Source organism: Lissotriton vulgaris, chromosome 10, assembly GCF_964263255.1.
Source record: "Lissotriton vulgaris chromosome 10, aLisVul1.2, whole genome shotgun sequence".
Classification (NCBI taxonomy): Eukaryota; Metazoa; Chordata; class Amphibia; order Caudata; family Salamandridae; genus Lissotriton; species Lissotriton vulgaris.
The window spans coordinates 795,198,214-795,217,819 of record NC_141698.1 but is presented as its reverse complement, the minus strand read 5'-3'; the positions used below and the strand labels follow the sequence as shown (position 1 = coordinate 795,217,819).

Below are 19,606 nucleotides of genomic sequence, written 5' to 3'. Positions count from 1 at the left end.
TGCACACAATAGTTATTTGCAGCCAGCTGTGCTCAGGTAGATCGTAGAGGCTGGTCCCCGTAAACATTGAAGGAATGATGCACCAGTAGTATGTCAAAAACTAACCTCGGTGTCTCAATGGAACATTAATATTAATAATTGTCCATAATGTCGGCCATCTTAGGGTCAGGAAATGTTAATGATGGTGATAGACCCTCTCACTCGGTATCGATTTTAAAGTCAGGCAACATCAAACTTCATCACAATGCATTAGGCAGGTTGAAGCAAGTATGGCAGTATGCCATGCATGTTAAGCACATCTTATATTAACGGTTTTGTGGAAAGAAGAGCTAGAAACTGGCGCACTGGAATGATCGTGCTATTCTCAGCTATTCTCAGCTCCAACAATTACAGTCACATGCAGGCGCCCCCATCGGGTTCAGGAAATGCCAATATGCTTGGATACTGCAGTGATCCACTATCTCTGGGCCATAACCGAAACAGCTGTCGGGGAGAAGACGCGCTTGATTGGGCACTCGTCGGGGTCTCAGGGAGTTCTCCACGAGGAGCCGGGAATGGCCGCCATTTTTGTGGGTTAGCGCGCAACATGCCGGTAAAGTGGAAAGAAAGCCTCCAGGTGATGTCTGCCATGTGCCGTGCCCCGCTACCACACAGAAGCGCAAACCAGCGTCGTGGGGCGATTGTCTGTGTGGAATGGTGAGTCTTGGTCGCTCCGGCGGTCCGGCGGCAACATGGGCCCATAGGATTGAGGCCTCGCTGCTGGGAGCCACACGAGTCGTTCTGGTCACTGCTCCATAAAATCCCTCAAAATGCAGAAAATCGACCTAGGTGTTATCCCCAGGTGCCTCACATATTCCAAGGCTTTTCCCTATGTTGAGGCAGGTCACTAGTTGCAGGAAGATGCTGAAAGAGGGGTTAGATCCAGCACCATGGGAGGAGGAGAGAGCTCACGCCGCCATTTTCTCCGGCGTCCAAACCACGCCATATTTTCTAACTACATTTTTTTATCTTTTTATTTTTAGATGTTATTTTTTAATTTACATTACACATTTTTTACATAAAAATATTTTGTTTCCATTATTTTATATTGTTTATAATATAATTAAATTATTTTCATTATTGTTTTTTATTTTTTTGGAGTCGCGTAGCCTACGAACACCATGTCGATTACTGTGTGATACGTGTTCGCCATTTTAGGGTTGCTGTCTAGGATCCGTGTACGGTGTGCGACGGGTAAGACTTTTCCAACGCGGTTGCTATGCGACTTGTGTGCTATGCCTGCTGCATACGCAAGATGTACGTATAACGCGACGTGACGGACGCGCGGTAGTGCGGTACATCATATGCATATCGAACGCGGTGGGTGCACGACTTCCGTGATTTTTTTTTATGTTGAAAAACTCATTTATATATATTTAATATAAACATTAAGACAAGAGATTATCCAAGGTTATTATAAAAATAATTTTCTTTAACTTTCTTAAAAAGTACATCACTTTTTAATGCAATTTCGCGAAGTCGCGCTAGGCGCAAGCAAGGTGCGAGCAGAGTGTGTGCTGAGTGTGCGCATCCTACATGCATCCTACACGCACCCCATGTGACTTCAAAAACAGAGATTTGATTGGTTCATTACAATTCCTATTGAAACTATTGAAGGACCTCACCCATTTCAATCACTCTTCTTAGAACTTTTCTTAGAGAAAGATGCCCTGAGAGGATCTACTGCTCCTTCTTTTCTGGAGAAGAGATTCATTTAACACCATGCGCGCTAGCGGAATTCCGCTCGCACGCTGGGATTTGCGAAAACGCACTTTACGTGACGAGCTGGGCTCGTCATCAGCGTGGAAAGGGTTAAACATACCCTGGCTGCTAATCTATCATCATCCTCTGATTCAGAGAACTCATTAGAGCAAGAATTTGTTCCTGAACCTGCACCAAAGGAAAAATATACCAGCATTGTCTGGAAATTTTTCACCTTTCCACCAGGCTTGAAAATGGTTAATGCAACAAAAGTTACTTGCAGCATATGCAAGGAAGTGCTTTGAAGGGGAGACCCCAACAAAAAGTACTCCTGCGGAACTGCAAGCATGCGGAAGCACTTGCAAACTAAGCATCCAGTCAACTTTGCAAGGGAGGAGTTAAGAAGATTGAGAGAGGCTCCTCCTGCTTCATCAGAAGGCCCGAGTACGAGTGGATCAACACCATTAACCTGTACCATACATCCTGATATTTGTCCCCAATTTGGGAAACTTACAAATGAGCTGTGTAAAATGTGGATGGCCAATAGCATATAGAGAGCAGTGGTGGGATCTGGTGTGTTGAGCTGTTGACCACCACCATTGTTAGATTTATTTTCTTCTCTCCTCCTAGTTTTTAGCTCTTTTTTCCCAGTTCTTTGTTTTCCCCTGTTCTACAAAAAATTAAAAAATATATAAAATCGTTCAAAAAATCCCCCAAAAACCCAAAACAACAAAAAGAAAAAAAAAGTTATTTTCAGAACCAACTACTCTGGTTAAAGAAAGATCTAAACTAGAAAGCTAGTGTGTGAAAGTTGAGATGAATGTATGTGTAGTGCATAATTGACTGTAAAAATACATTTCGGATGTGTGGTGAATGCATACATGCAGAATTATAAGGAAGTGTTGCAGCATGACACTGTAAGCTGTTCAACTACAGCGTACTGTGGTACTTCCGAAGCACAAGGATGTAACATAGGTACATAAATATGTTGCAACTCTGTGCTTCCCTCTGCACAGCTGCAGAAACTGCACCATGGAGCAAGGATGTCTGTGTCATGTGGAGATTGTTTTTGTGCAAGAAGGGACACCTTCTTGCACAAAAACAATCAGTAAAGGCATTTTTCTCCTTCAATGTATGCTGTGCTTTGCAGCATATATTGAAAGTGAAACAATGAGGAGAAGTGAAAATAATTTTCCACGTTGTGCTTTGCTATACCAATAGAAGGATGGTGTAGCATTCACAAACATGTCTAGAGTTATGATTTCTGATAAATCTGGAAATGAGTCTTGTTCTATAAGTGTTCTGTGCAAAACACGCACAGCAAAACGAATAGAACATCTTTTCAACGCAAAGTACTGTGTACTGTGTATAACGAGATTATATTTACATGGAAAAGAAAAGGTATACAGAATGCCTTTTCCTCACCTTGTAAATAAGAAAGAGAGTTAATGGCTAGGCCAATTGTTAATATAGGAGTGCATTTCTGTACTGATAACAGAGAACAAGATACATTTACAACTACTTACGTTTTAGGGAACTGATAGGACATGTTTATATATTACTGAAGGGAAGGAATGCAACCTAATATTACATTTGCAAAAACACTGACTGATGTGGATTAAATTAAACAGTTTCATTTCTTTTAATTCAGAAATTATCAAGACCTTCAAAAGAACCATATTAATCTATTTTGTACAATACCATATATCTTGCAGACAGGTGTTCTGAAGCTGTCCCCTATTTTATACCTTTTTGCACTGCAATTTTCTGACGGAAATATAGTCCATCCATGTTCCTTTTCTTCAACTATGTGGAAACCTTATTCATTCTGCATTTTAAGACTTACTAAAACTTACCTCAAGAGTAAAAAACAGTACACATTTCATTCACTTGATTTTTATATTCTGATTGGTGGTAAATTCGATATCTTAAAATTAAAATCTGTAAAAAAAAGAAAAAATAGTTATAACATATAATACATTTTTAAGAGCACAGCATAATTTTAACATTTTACAAAGTAATTTCTTTGCCTTTTTTGCTGTTCTCAGAATATATTGAATTTCACTAGAAATAGTGCAAAAAAAACCAATCAATTAGATTGTATAAAAAAAAAGCAATAATCTATGTATAGTAAAATACTAGACAATACAAATCACACGTATGTAAAATGATTACTGCTAAGAAAATGTTATAACTTAATTTTATAAACACTATAAATACTGGCAGTTAAAAATATACACCGAGACAATGTGCAACAAAAAGTCCATAATTCAAAGAAATACATTTCCTTGAGGCCAAATTTTATTTTTGCAGTCATTTTCATGCAAATTGTCCAATGATAATCTTATGAAATGATAACAATAAATTCCTCAGAGGCTGAATTATCTTCCTAAAACTTTGGCTTTAAAAATATTAGGTAGGAATTTGGTAATTCGAAAGGCAAACGTTGTTTGAAAACCAACTCAGCATCATTACAAAGACTCCAGCCTTTCTCACTTTTGAGATATGCAGTGTAATGTCCAGATATTATTGAAGGACCATTGTGGAAAATTATTGCTACTGCTACAAAAGTCCTTCCTGATATTGATAGTTGTGTAGCTACAAAATGTTTTATTAAAGTATCCAATTTTCTTCTGTCAGCTGTACAGCGTTGCATCATTAAAATTATATATTTTCTATATCTTTGGATAAATAATATTGATAACATTTCTGATTTGCATTGCCTACACTCCATGTTTTGGTTTGCAGCTTTAACTAATTTACTGAAAGACACCGATTTACAGTCCGGTAATGTCCAATATAAAAATCTTTCAGTGTGTACATTAGTCATACATGTATACATACAATTTTCACAATGATGTTCCCATTTATAACAAAGGCCAAACAGATTCTCTATGTCTACACCTTCATTTTCCAATTCTGTAAGCATATGCATTAGAAAGTCCTGAGCATTTTGTTGGAAATTTTGGGTAAATTGTGTAGAACCAGAACATACATCCAAAAGATGGGAAACATCACTTACAACGCAACTTTTACCACGCAGTGCCTTTACAACGCAACTTTTACAACGCAAACCATTACAACGCATTGCGCTGGGGGGCGCTCTAGGATAGGGAATAGGTTTCATTTACTGTCCAACACCTTCCCTACTATCCACGGGGACTGAAGTTGGAATAGTAAATTAAACTATTCACTATCCAGCGCCCCAAAGCACTATGCGTTGTAATGGTATGCGTTGTAAAACCCGCGTTGTGAAAGCATGCGATGTAAAAGCATGCGTTGTAATGTCATACATCCCCAGAAGATTAAGAACATCAGAAACGCTTTGTATTTTACTTTTATCTGTACTCAATTTTTCATAAAGAGAATGTAACAAGGAACAAAATCTTTTTTCACGATTCTCCATAATTTGCTGTTGCAAACCTTCAAGAAACAAAACATTGACCACTAAATTAGCATAGCAGTTGACACCAGAACTATTTTCAAACTAAAAACCAACAATCTCTTCAACAGTGTCCTTTTTCTTTTTGCTTGCATTCACAACATTATCTTGTTTTTTCCCTTCTCTACACCTTCAGTACAGATATTCTCATACCTTCTCTTTCGAGCAATCACACGCTTTTCAAATACAGGATACTGACCTAAATTAGGAGCATATGTTCTTCTTAACCTATTGTACTCTTTGAAACAATTGGCATCTGCAGTAATCTTAGTATCATCAAAATCAATCAAAAACAAACCAGATAATGTTCTGACTCTGGACAAAGCAACATATGCCATACCTACTGTAAACATAGAATTTCCAATGTTCACCAAAGCACTGTCAACGTTTAAACCTTGAGATTTATGAATAGTCAATTTATGTGCCAGAGAAAATGGAAACTGTTTTCTACGGACATAACAATCTTTAACAAGCAAAAAATGAACAGAACAACGACTAATTTGTTTCACGTCTTCAATCTGATCGAATATAATTTTTAGGAATTCAATACCATCTTTATTTTGATAATTAACAAAATCCACAACTTTGCCCATTGCTCCATTAACTAAACCTTTTTCTACATCCAAATTACGGCCTAAAATTATCCGACAGTTCCTACATGCATTTAGATTCTTTTCTAAACCAGCAGTTTTAGATATTGATTTTTCTAAAGAATCCAATTTTGACTTCAAATTTTCGGGCAAAATAATAGTGATTCCTTCATGTTCTATTTTATCAATGGCTTCCAATTTTATTATTTTTTCATTTTCCAGTTTCAAAAGTTGTTTATTGGATATCGAACACTCATGTAGTGTTGGCATTAAGCAGATTTCTTATCTGCAATTTCCATGTATATTTTCTCAGGAACTATAGTTTCATTTGGAAACAAATTGGAAAATAGTCACGTCTGTAAAGCTTGTTTGCCATGTCTTGTCAGTAGTCCAATTCTTATATCTTGGAGAATAGTTCCATAACCAACATTTGCCTGTCGCATATTTGTAATGAGTTCCACGTTTCCAACACTACCCAGAGACTTTCTGGTGTCTTCATGAGCAAGTGTTTTAAAAACTGGTTGTCCTTTTACAGGAATCAGTTGCAGTAGATCTCCAAAAACTATGACGTGTTTTCCTCCAAATAACACGTCATACTCTGTTTTAAGAATTTGCTGCATCCTTAAATGCACAAAGTCAAGCATTAAGTTTGATACCATGCTTACCTCATCAATAATGAGAAGTTTCATTTTCTTCAAGACTCTTGAAACTTCACAACAAGCTTCACCAGATAGCTTGTGGTATTCCAATTTGTTTTTATGCTCTATTGATAGCATTAGTAAATGATGTAAAGTAATTCCTTTAATTTTGTGTGCTGTCAACCCAGTTGGAGCAATGACAACACAAGACAAAAGCGACTCTTGTTTTCTGTAGACAACTTGTAATTACTTTAATTAAAAAACTTTTTCCTGTTCCAGCTTGTCCACTCACATACATTCAGATAGGTTGAAATGACGTGCATAAGCACTCTTTCTTTTCATGAAGTAATCCATGGTCAATCTGTTGTCTTACTTACTCATATATTTATTTCTGTTTAACATATAGTTGTTCTTCCAAGTTTGCTAAGTTTGTTACATCTTCTTGAGCTTGATACATCGCTATTTCCACCTCATTCATGGCGATTGCTCAGCGCAGGAGAACTTTGACTGTCTTGAGAATTGTCTCTAGCAATCTCAGCTGCAATTGTAGCTTCAAGATCAATTTCATTGTTCAACATTTTCACATAATTTGCAAAAGCGCTTCATTGTATGCTTTCTTTACAAGCATTAAAGGAATCTTCAAAGCTCTGGAAATCTCCAAGTAATTCCAGTTCTTAACGCCATGGTTTGAATAGTTGTAAAGGAGCAAAATAGTAAAGTTCCCTTTTATCAGCAGTGTCACTACTCAGCTTCCTGTGATTATTCAAATTTCCTTTCGTGTGTTTCACCAAACATCCTTCGGAACCAATTACTCCATATTTTCCATCATTGATGTTCTCTGTAGTATTCCGTTTAAAAGTGTAGTTTTGCAGTACTTCATAGAGTCACATGTTCTCAAGATGATGACTTCTGTTTGGGTAATATGTATCCAACATATTTGTTTTCAAAATATCTGTACTTTCTGGATCTTTTTGCTGCTAAATATTCAATTTCTTGGACTGATTTCAGTACTCGATTTCGCATTGCTGCAAGACCTAGAGTCACATAAATGATTCTTGTAGATTTGGGTACTGTCTGACTCGGCAGGATAGAGTCGGCCGGGTCGGTGGCGGCCTAGCCATCCTGCATAGGGACAACTTTCAATGTCATACCATGCTTTTATCTGACCCCAAGGATGCGACTCAGGTGGTCTACTTCTCATTACATGAGTCCCATGTCTCCCCATTTAATGGGATTTTGGTCTATCGTCCGCCCGGTTCTAGAGCGGACTTTAGTCTAAAACTGCTTCAACTCCTGGAACCCTACTTTGGTCGGGAGAATCTGACTATTTTGGGTGATTTTAATTTTCATTTGGAACTATTGGAATCTCATGACACCTCCGTGCTGCTGGAAGCTCTGACAGCATGTGGATTCACTCAACTGGTGAAAGGACCCACCCATCGAGCTGGTCATACGCTCGATGGCATTTTCTCTAATGATCAGAGACTTTCAGTCATGGTTCCTTTCTCCCTCTCCTGGTCAGACCACTTGGCCGTGCCTTTCAAAGTGGCCCTCCCTAGTCAGGAAAGTGTCAGGAAAGTCCCAAGTACTTTTGAAGTACGTAGGAACTTCAAAAAGATCGATGAACACTCTTTTGACCCTTGGATTTCTAGTCTGTCTTCTATTCGGGAGATGGACCCTTCCTCAGCGGTGCCACATTATGACAACATTCTGAAAGAGGCCTTGGACGAACTGGCGCCAGCTCGGTCCTGCTATTCAGCAAGGAAAAGACCATCAGCTCCTTGGTTCTCTGAACAACTCAGACACCTTAGGCAGGAAGTTAGGAAACAGGAGCATCGATGGCATGCCAGTTGGGATCTCAAAGACAGGGAAGCTCACAAAACCCTGCTCAAGAGATATAAATTGGAAGTTATCAGGACCAAGCAAGATTACTTTGTGACCCTGACTTCCTCTCTCTCTTCTCCCAAAGAGCTCTTCAGGATCGTGGACTCGATCACATCTCTTCAGGTCCCCGATCCAGTTGTTCCTTCTCAGGAGCTCTGTAATGACATCGCTCGTTTCTTCCAGTCCAAAATAGCGGACATTTACACTGCCCTGGAGTCTCAGAGGCTTTCTACGGCAGAGCCATCAGTTACCGTAGTCCCTGATGTCCCATCGGCAGAGTCTCCCGTGGCCGGTTATCTGGAATCCTTCCCCCCGCTCTCCCTACATGATCTCGACAAGCGGCTTGATAAAACCAAGTCAGGGTCTCCACTAGATGCTTGCCCTCTCAAGATCCTGAAGCAGTGCAGGGGATCTCTTCTACCCCCTCTACTTGAGATCATGAATGGGGCCATGAGGGAGGGTATCTTTCCACAGCAGTGGAAAAATGCTGTGGTTAAACCCCTTCTTAAGAAACCCTCCCTTGATCCTGGGGTTTTAAAAAACTTCCGCCCCATCTCACTGCTTCCGGCCCCTGCAAAGATGCTCGAGTCCCATCTTAACGAGCATCTAGCGGCCTTTGTGGAGAACTCAGGCTGTCTTGACCCTTCCCAGCATGGTTTCAGGAGGGAACATAGCACCGAGTCCGCCCTCACCCTGGTTCTCGATTCCATCTGCATGAGTGTGGATGAGGGCCGGACATCCCTCCTGATCCTTCTGGATCTCACAGCTGCCTTCGATACCCTATCTCCCCAGGTCTTAACATCTCGACTGGCCGAGATTGGGGTTCGGGGGGCAGCCCTGGGTCTGCTCTCTTCCTTTCTCGATCATAGGGAGCAGAGGGTAATGTTGGGAAAATTTCTATCTCCATCCCTGTCTGTGCAATGTGGGGTCCCTCAAGGGTCGGCGCTTAGTCCCACCCTTTTTAACATCTATGTGACCCCCCTTGCCAGACTCATTAGATCTTTTGGGATGGAGGTAGTCTCCTATGCGGACGACACACAGATCCTCGTGTCTCTCTCCCAGTCAATTGAGCTGACCGCCTCCAGATTTAGATCCTGCATGGAGGCCGTCGGCCAGTGGATGATATACAACTCACTCAAATTGAATAGGGAGAAGATCGAGGTGATGGTGTTCGGTGGAAGGGAAGATATCTGGTCCATGGAGTGGTGGCCCGACTCGCTTGGTCTGTGCCCCAAACCTACTTCCTCAGCTAAAAACCTTGGGGTAATGATTGACCCTACCCTGGACATGCGCCAGCAAGTCAACAGGACGGTATCGACCTGTTGGGGCATAATTTATGTCCTCAGGAAAATAAGGAACTATCTTTCCCAGCCGGCAAGAAGACAACTTGCTGTCGCCCTTTTGGGATCGCGCCTGGACTACTGCAATGCGCTGTATGCTGGACTGAATAAGAGTCAGATGCAGCGCTTGCAGGTAGTCCAGAATGCGGCAGCTAGATTTGTCCTTGATCTTCCCCGTCGCTCTTCGGCCACGCTGGCCAGGAAGCAGTTGCATTGGCTTCCGATTAAGGAGCGGATTGTCTTCAAGTCCATGTGTATGGTCTATAAAGCCTTGGCCAAAAGCAGCCCCACAGGGATCAGAGCCATCCTGACATACTACAACCCTGGCAGGAGCCTTTGCTCCTCCAATCACTCTTTCCTCCACATCCCCCGTACTCGGAAAGCCAGATGGGGTGGTAAGGCTTTTTCCCTCCTGGCCCCTAAATGGTGGAACGATCTTCCATTAGAACTTAGGTCCCTCCCCTCCCTCCAAACTTTCAGAGCAGCCCTTAAAACTCGCCTCTTTGTCCAAGCGTACATGTAAGTGCATGTCTGTTCGCTCTTTGTTCTTTTTTGCTAGGCGCCTTGACACCTTCGGGTTTTAGTTTGCGCGGTATAAGTTGCAAAATAAATAGACTTGCAGATGATAACCGATCTGAGCATTCATATGCTCCGGTTTCTCAATGAGATAACATCTTCAAACTGAGATTGTATAATTTATTACTTAAAGTTTTCTTGTGAGGAATCTCTTCCCACATTTCTTTCAATTCTGTCTTTTCTGATTTTGTAATATAAGATGTTACAGATTGACACCATATAAGCAAAAGGCACAAGTCTGAACTGAGGACTACCTCTCTGCCAAATTTGGTGTAGTTCCGTTCAGCCGTTAGGGCTGTAGCCATGGCTAAAGGTCCTATGGGAAATTGCAAGGGGAAAACACGTTTTGGGACACACCTTTTTTCTCAGACCCCGCTTGACCAATCACCCCCAAACTTTCAGGGAAGGAGCAAAACTGGGTTTGCCAAAGTTTCTGAAAATGTCAAGAAGATTCATCAATCATGCCAAAGTTATTGCCAATAGAAAGTTGCACTTTTCCTATGGATAATAGGTCCTAACTATAACTACTCTTGAATGTTAATTTGATGAACAAAGATTGATTGGGTCAATTATTTCGATCAATAGGTCTAGGACCACTGTTTATTTATATCGTAGTGAGAGAAAGAGCACTGGCCTCAAGGGAGGCTATAATAGTTGTTACCCTAGTTCCAGCTCTAGAAGCCGCAACAAAGGCAAGTGTTCCCAACACTAAAACCTTACATCCAAGATGGATACAATGGGTTAATTCTCTCACTGAGACAAATGTAGAATACAGGTACGACCCAAATCTAAAAAGACAAGCATTTCTGCCATATGAATAAGAATATCCTCTACTAAATGAAATAATGCCTCTAGACCAATATGAATATATAATTTACACTGACGGTTCCGTTAAACCCACGATAGGGAGTAAACCGCAATACATCGTCGTGTATGCTATCGTTAAAGGGCACATGCAGGATGGAAAGTTTCATCTGAGTTTTACAAAAACCCAGTCTCTAGGAGACTGCACGGCTCAGCTGGCAGAATTAAAACCACTTTTACTGGCACTGATAAATAGAGATCTAGAATTCCCCACACTAATCTTGTGTGATTCCTTTTACTGTGTGCAGTCATACAATGCATATTTACATCACTCGGGACAGAATGGGTTTAAAGATGCAAAAGGTGGCACAATTAAGCACAAAACGCTATGGGAACAGGGAGTGGAGTTGAAAAACGAACTACCAAGAGCTCACTTTATACACACATTGAGTCATCAACGTGATGGCGTTCACGTTGAAGGGAATTCATTGGTTGACGAAGCCGCAAAGGGAGCTGTACGCACCGCTTCCGTAGCTGCAATCACTCGTTCAAAAACGAGAAAAGAGTGTGAGATAATGGTTGTGATTTTTGCTACATGCAATAAATTGGCAGTACTGAAAAGATTCTCACTCAAGTACTCCAAGTTAAATGCAAACAACGTTCTGTTTGCTCAGATTCCTGGAGTGGGGGATAGAGCAATAACGAATATAGATCGTAGGTTAGGATTATTCTTGCAGCACACAAGGGTATAGGTTCTGCACATGCAGGAGTTACAGCGACTGTTCTCTATTGAAACAATGCTACTGGTGGCCAGAATTAAAAAAGAAAACTAAGGACTATGTCTTGAAATGCCACATCTGTCTGCAGATGAAAGGATCCACCATAACACGTCCAGTGCAGATACTGTTACTAATATCAGACAAACCACTTGCATTTGTTTATTTAGACCACTGCGATCCCTTACAAAGTGATGGGGCTTACAAGTGTATCATGGTTGCAGTGGATTCCTGCTCTAGATTCCTATGGGTGTGGCCCCAGTGCTCGGCTGATGCTCGAACTGTTATAAAAGATCTGTGAGTTTTTAAAGGGAACTATGCAATTGGCACACTACATTCTGACCGCGGCCCCGCGCTTAGCTCTCGAGAGTACAAGGAGGCCATGGGAGGTTTGGGTGTAGCATTGCAGTACTCCTCTCTGATCCATCCAGAGGGAAATTTGGTTGTGGAGAGGAAAAACCTTGACTTAAAGCAATTTTTAACAGCTTGAGTATTAGGCTCGGGTGGAAGTTGAGTAAAACATTGGTATGGAGTTCAAAGGGCGTTGAATACCCAGCCAAGAAATTCTCTAGGGGGTGTCACTCCTTATGAGGTCCTGTTTGGGATGAGAATGTGGGTACCTGATCTTGATTGTGAAGGCACAGTAGTGAATGAACACCCTTTTGACATCCATAAACGTTTGTCTGTTTTACAGGATCTAAATGAATGCAGGGCACTACAAAGTAACCTCCAGGTGAAACGTTCTGCCACTTGGGAAGTCAAGTCTGTCACAGCAAGACCTGTCTGGATCCCTAAAGTCAGGGACCTGGTCAGAGAAAAGATAGTGGGCAAAAAATAATGTGGGCCATCATTCAGAAAGCCTGTACCTGTCCTAGCAGTTGAACAGCACTTCTGCCGCCTCTTGCTGGTAAAAAGGAGAAGAGATTAGTCTCAAAAGAACTAATCAAACCACACTATGTGGCCAAGACTGAGTAGTAGGCCGCGTGGACTCCTGAGTAACAGACACCCTCCTCTTGCAACTATACAAGAAGTTCAAACAGAAAGACTCAACACGTTTGAAGAGTCACCTGCACAGAATGATGGACTATGTAACAATGTCATTGTACTCGTTCCTCTTGAAACTGAAGTTCAAAATCAGAACTCAAATGAAAGGCAAATTTCAATTCAACCAAACACAGAGAGCTACGTCAACATGCCCCAACAAGAGCAAGCTACAGTTTCCACAAGACCTGCTGAATTACAGAAAATTCACCGTACTGCATTTGGCTATTTCATTGATTTTGATACGTTTTCATTGGATCCAAGTGAACCTGAAACGATTCAAGCCCAAAAAACTCATCTACAGCGATTTAAAGATTTTTTGAACTTTCTGAGAAAGACTTGCCTAGTATCACCTTGAGTAGAACTCTGCGTAATTGCCTGGATACTTTTCTTTCTATTCTGGATAGGCTTAATAACTGTCTTTAGTATGCTTATAAATGCAACGTATCTTTGTGAAAGCTCTGCAGCACAAACCGTGAATGTGATTCTGAAACCACATCTATCATCACATTGTGAAAAAAGAGACCTATCATCAGTGAACATTAAAGCAGTTCCTATACCTGATGGTATAGAGTGGGACAAGGTTGATTGCAATATATCTGGCCCAACATAACTTTTAAAAATATCACTTGTATTTAAAATTTCATTGTGATATCATTACCTCAAGTACATTTTCCAATGATTGGGATTATGAAACTGTAAACAATATGTTGTCTGATTCAGAAAAATCTGCTGCTTTTTCGAATAATGAAATGTTGGAAGACAAAATCAGACTTTGAAACAATGTATTGCTATCAACATTATGGTCAACACTTTCTGCATCAATCTGCTAATCCTAGGAATGTTTTCATATACCACCAATGGGAACATTGCCCAACACCACCGCAAAGTAGTTCAGAAACATTTGCACAGAAATTTCCAAATTTTTCAGGGCTAAACATGTCAGACCCAGCCTCATATTATTATAAGGTTGCACCAACACCAGCACAAACACCAAACAGATTTATTCTGCTTCCTTTACTGCTCATTTGTCTGAACAAGGTTTCGATTTATGGAAATACACCATAGACTTAAAATCTGTCAGGGGTACTAAAGAGTGGCCGGCCCAGGGAACAGAGGCACTATGTAGAGCATGCCTTATTCCTCAGCAAATAATGTTTTTGAATGAAACGGTGCAACAAACTACCTGTCTTGGCTTAAGCAAGAACAAAGATTTGAAAACACCTCGGATGCCCAAAACATCACACACTAAGGGTAACATAACATCACAAGAAGGGATTACGCTAGATGTGATCATGCAATACAATAGATCAGACCCTGTTTGGACGGGATGGTTGATCTGGCCCATAGATACCAATAGTTGTCAGTAAAGATTCATGGGCAGAACTAAAGAGTTTTGTTTTAACAGGCCAGATCCACGCTATGCACAAAGACAACACCCAGAGGTAGCGACATCATAAAGTGTTGGGAAGTTATGCCTTGATTGGCTAAAGACCTCAACACTTACACATGTGAAACAACACTTATCCTTACTTACAGAGGATGTGGACCTACAGGTTTTTTAATAGGTCCTAGGAAGCCACGTCATAAACTTTTCTATTATGCTGTCTATAATGAGATTTGGAAAATATCACAATAAGAGGCTGCGGAAAGATTATGAGAAAATAAATTGTATAAACCCAGAAAAAGCTCTAGCAGTGGTCGACAATGGGTTAACAACACTAACCTCCAAGATATAATTACTGGGCAACATTGTATCTTCTGCTATTGATGTACTAGAACAAGATTTGTCCATATTACAACATGAGCAATCACAATTGCGTTCTATTTTGTTATTAAGCAGGAGGCTGCAATCTTTGCGCGCAGGCTATGTGCCCTGGCGTTTCATAAACTGCACATCTCTGTTTTCTTAGTACAATCTGACAGAAAAACAAATAGAAATGGCACAGAGGGGAGCAAAATATACTATGCTGTGTTTTGAAAAACTGGACGGATTAGCATTTACAGTGGCAAAAACACCATCCACAGAATGCCTAATCCATGGACACCTAACTCTTCCGGTCACAACTTTTCAATTCCAGTATTGCCTTGACCAAATGCAGGCAGGCAGATATGAAGAAACGGGTTAGAATTACCGTACAGGTTTCAATGCAGAATGGGGAAAAGAAGTGTTTCTATGTGGTACAAACTGCGAGAATACCTTGAGTGGATCACTTATATGCCAGGATATAATGCTTCATGCGGCCTGTAACTGCTCGGTAGCAAACTTATCCTGTCACTTAAAGGGTGCCCCAGCTGCCGTGATCACTCCAGTGTCCAGACTACTTTCGAATGAGAGTTACTTGATGCTGAACAATCAAGGTTGCTGTTGGTTGCGTCCAAGTATTGCTTATCTGGTAACTTTAAGTTTGAGGGTTACTTGCTGTATGCAAGTATTGTTTCCACCAACACATACAGTCAGGTAGGCGCTGTTATGGCCTTCACTAAATATTTCATTAATACGGTTTGATGCTTTGAGCAGAATGAAAGTCATGCTTATAGAGAAATCCGTGCCCTTAACCTCCGCTCGAGAGACTTTGTTCTTCAAGTCTCAAGGTCTTCGGCAGAGATACAGGCACTTGTACACACAAACTGCCCCTTCCATTTTTCAGAAATGGTAAATAGTATCTTTAACATGTCTGATACGACAGGCATAATCCACCCATTTAAGACTATAGGTTCTGGACTATTAAACACCTTTCAGACGGTCCTCGGAGTTATTCCAATCTTCATACACTCAGTATTTGGAAGCATATTTGGAGGGCTGCTGCTGGTCCTCTTTCTAATAGCAGGTATCCTGAATGTCATTTTTATGCTATGCAATGGACGTCCCAGTCACCAAGGAGATCCAAATAGTAATCCTGGAGTTAAAATACTGTGATCGCATGGTACAACATCTAGGCCCACCTCGCCTACGAGAACTAAGTACATCTTGGTTCTTGCTATTTAGACCAGTCTGGATGAACTGCATCCTACCTTCCCTCCGATGCCTGTTTTGGGGAGAAGAATGAGTGTTAGATCTCTGACTGACACTCCCATCATGTGCGTAACTGGACGTTGATGCTTTACTGGACCCGATAATGGCCCATACTCTGCAGTGTCCCCAGAGTATTCCGATGTTGAACGCGGCATTCCTAGAACCACCACAGGTAGTATCAGCTCCTGTTGGTATGGACATCAGCTCCTCCTCTGACACCCAGTCCTTGGTGGCGCACATGCTGCCCCAGCATCGGTTTTGGACAATACGAAAGATCATCTGTGCTCAATTGACATAATCTGCAAGATATTACAGGGACCGTCGTCTGTGGAGGCAGTCAACGAGAATGTTGCGTCAACCAGCCAGGACACACAAACATTTGACACACTTGGCCTGTCATGTGCTAGGAGAAATTCGATCTTTTATTTTTGAGAAACAACTCCATAACAGATTGACATTCTTTTGAGCATGCATGGCTTTTGATTGCTTATAGTAGTTCGAACTATACCTTTGGAGACATTATGGCTGTGGTTTGAGTGCCAAGTTCCTTTTTAGAATTTTTTAGAACTTTTTTTACTTTTAAAACATTGTTTTTAGCACAACGAGAAAATAAGGTTTTTAAATATTTGCGTACAATTATCTAGTCAGCCTGGTAGTACGTTTAGAATTTAACTATGTCACCCATTTGGAAGAGGCGTGGCTGTTATATTCCATATAGGTCCCATAATATAGGCCCGGTAACTTCATTACCCTTCACCTATATTCATCCTTTTACCTAGATATGACACTGCATTCAGAACACGGGTTTTCCCTAGTTCGAGATCTCATACATAATGCATGAGGATCCTTGGAAGCACAGCAGGAAGACCACCTCCTGTATAATATCTATGTATAAAGTTCATGCCTGACGTCATCCATAGGCTGACACAGTGATACAGTGAGGTAGGACCCCTGGGAGACCTATGGGTATACACACCTCACATTTTGTTAAGATAGAACAGAGTAAACCTAGACTTCCCAGCCGACACACTGACCAGAGACGCTGAGGTTCCTGCATGCAGACACTGCAACTCACAGTGATCTAACATCCCTCGCGGGGTGTCCAGCTCAAGACCAGGAAGGGGTCCCATAGTCTCTCACTTCAGGTAATGGGGTTGACTAAATCCTAGAGGGATTCTTGACTTAACACCTATACACATGCTAGGTACATTTAGGCACATCTAGTTACGGAAGGATCGTAGGAGTACACATCTTTTTATCATGTGTTTTATATACGCGTATATATTTGTGATCATTGTAAGATGATAGAGCTATACCATCCCTTTACCTTTTTAGTACTGATAACCATTTGTATCTTATACTGTCTAACGGTTATTGCAGCTCATCTACTCTACACCAGAGTAATCTATGTTCAATAAATACTTTTCGAAAACGCCCAGCCTGTTTATTTTGTGTATGTCGCGGAGTAAGCACGAGTGACAGAGCGAAAAGTAGTATATTGTTTCCACGGTCCTGAGGAATCGGGGTTGTCATGTTCGATGGTTGCCAAGAACTATTCTCTCCTTGGTAAGGGGAGATTCTAGTGGCACTGTGAACTAGTTGGTACAAAAGGCTGACATACCTGGTGGGGGTGTTCAGAATCAGTCTGGCACATATCCTACAGTGTATGTTGTCTAAAACACGCAGATCCTGTTTAATTAATATAGGATCTACATGACTATGTGAGAGCACTTGAAACTGTTAGAGGACATATGTTCAAATGTGGACTCTGCTCATGATGGGAGAGTAGCAGTAAGCAGGTGAATGTTAGCGGCATATAGTTGCAAAATTGACAATGGGGTGCGATCTGGGAATAATGCATGTGGATGGCCTGTGCAGCTCACAGGGGGAGATCACCACTTCCTACTTGTTTCAAAAACTGAGAAGGGTAGCCTACAGGGGAGATATAGGTTGCGTGTGCAGATGGCAGACCTCTTCATAATGGAGGGCCTCCTCATCTGCCCTCTCCCATTTGCACATTGCTCCCTACCAAGTCGGTACTGGAGGTGTCGTCGTCCAACTCCATTGGACTGTGAGCATGTGTTTGCCAAGGAGAAGTGCCAGGGCTGCAAAGCGAGTGTGCACTTTATGCTATTTTTTACATTTAACGATGCCAAAAGTGCCTGCATCCTATGTAGGGGTATAGAGCAATTTTGTGACTTTCCAAAGTGTGGTTTGTATCGATTGCTGATAGCCCTGCAGGGCTGGGCATGACTAAAACATATAGCTGAGATCTGCATAAGGTAAATGACAGTGTTTCTGTGGGTAAGCCTGATGAGGCATAAAAAATTGTATATTTGTGTAGGGATCTTTTTGAGAAACAAGCTGGGGAAATTCCAGTGCTTGTTCCCATTCTTTGTCATGGAGGACCCTCCCTAAATCGTCTTCCCTCTTGTTTTGTACCACTGTTAGAGGGGCGCTCATGAGGTCACAGATGGCCTTGTGGAGCCAAGAGATCAGGTGGCATCACCTGGACCATGGTAAGTATGGTCTAGTTGTGTGGTGGGTTCTGCATCCCTCCAGCATGCCCCAGAATGCTTGACAGGTAGTGTGGATGAGGAACTGCCCTGGTGAGAAGTAGTGGTGGTTGGTAAGTTGGTCAGGATGAGGATATGTCAGTCACTAAACAGCAATTGTTCTTTCCAGGCCTCAGTTCTCTGGCTGAATAAAAGCCCGAAAAGGGAGCACCCTAGCGTATGTTAGCGTATCATGTGTGATTAACAAGGCAGAAGTGAGTCGAGGTCTGGTAGGGCAGGTGGGCCAGAAGTAGAAAAGCTGTAACCAGCCAGGTGTGGAAAGGTCCCTTGGATGGTGTGAACACAGACAGCAGGTCTGGGTATTACCACAGCAAGGGTAGTGCAACAGCCATGCCCTCAGCTGGGGTGTTTTTCAGACATAGATGGCCGCAGGTGGTGTGCCGTGCGTTCTCCGATCTGAGTGTCGATGTCACTGCAGGGAGAATGTTAGATGAGGCCCCCGGTTGCCAGGACACTGAGCTCAGTCCTTCCCAGGGATTCTGGGAGGGTCACAGTTGAGTCAAGTCACTAAAGTGCTTCAGGCCAAGCCCAGGGTTGCTGCAATCTCCAGTTTGTCAGGACCTCTTGGACTACCGCACACGTTTCCTTGGTGGCCCTTAGCCTCCTCAGCCAGACTTCCTCACGACAGTCATGTCTGTCCTCTGCTCCTCACGTGCCTCCAGCCAATTGCTGATGCAGGGGCAGGAAAGGAATCACCAGGGCTCTACAAGTGGTGCCAGCCCAGTCCTCACTTCCCACCATTGGAGGCCCGCTGAGGTGCACACCTCTAGACCTCAAGGCATGGGCCTCACAATTATTGTGGGGAGAATCACAGCTGTTCACTGCTTATGTGGCCCTGTCACCAATGTGTCCCCATGGGAACAACAGGAAAGTCCCTGGGGGAGGCCACAGTGTCAAGCCCAGGCTAGCAGATTCTCTGCAAGCTCCTGCTGCATGCCCCATGTCCTTCAAGCACCCCTAGGTGAGTGCTGAAGCAAAGGGCAGTGATCACGATCTCAGAGAAGTGGTATCCTAGCTACGATGACATGCATTCAGTTGCCATGGATTCCAGGAAAGCTAGTCCGTTGATGAGAGGAGGTTCAGGTTGTGAGTGTATCCGCTTGCTTACCAATAAAGCTACTTAATATCTACTTCTTTGAAGAACTCATCATTACAAGAGAGCCACTGGAATGCCAGGTTAGGC

General features: G+C 42.1%; 1 protein-coding gene across 1 annotated transcript in view; it reads left to right on the top strand.

The window, feature by feature from the left end:
* The window catches only part of DNAH11 (dynein axonemal heavy chain 11), a 3,435,931-nt gene that overhangs the window by 666,239 nt on the left and 2,750,086 nt on the right, over positions 1–19,606 (top strand). The window lies entirely within an intron of this gene.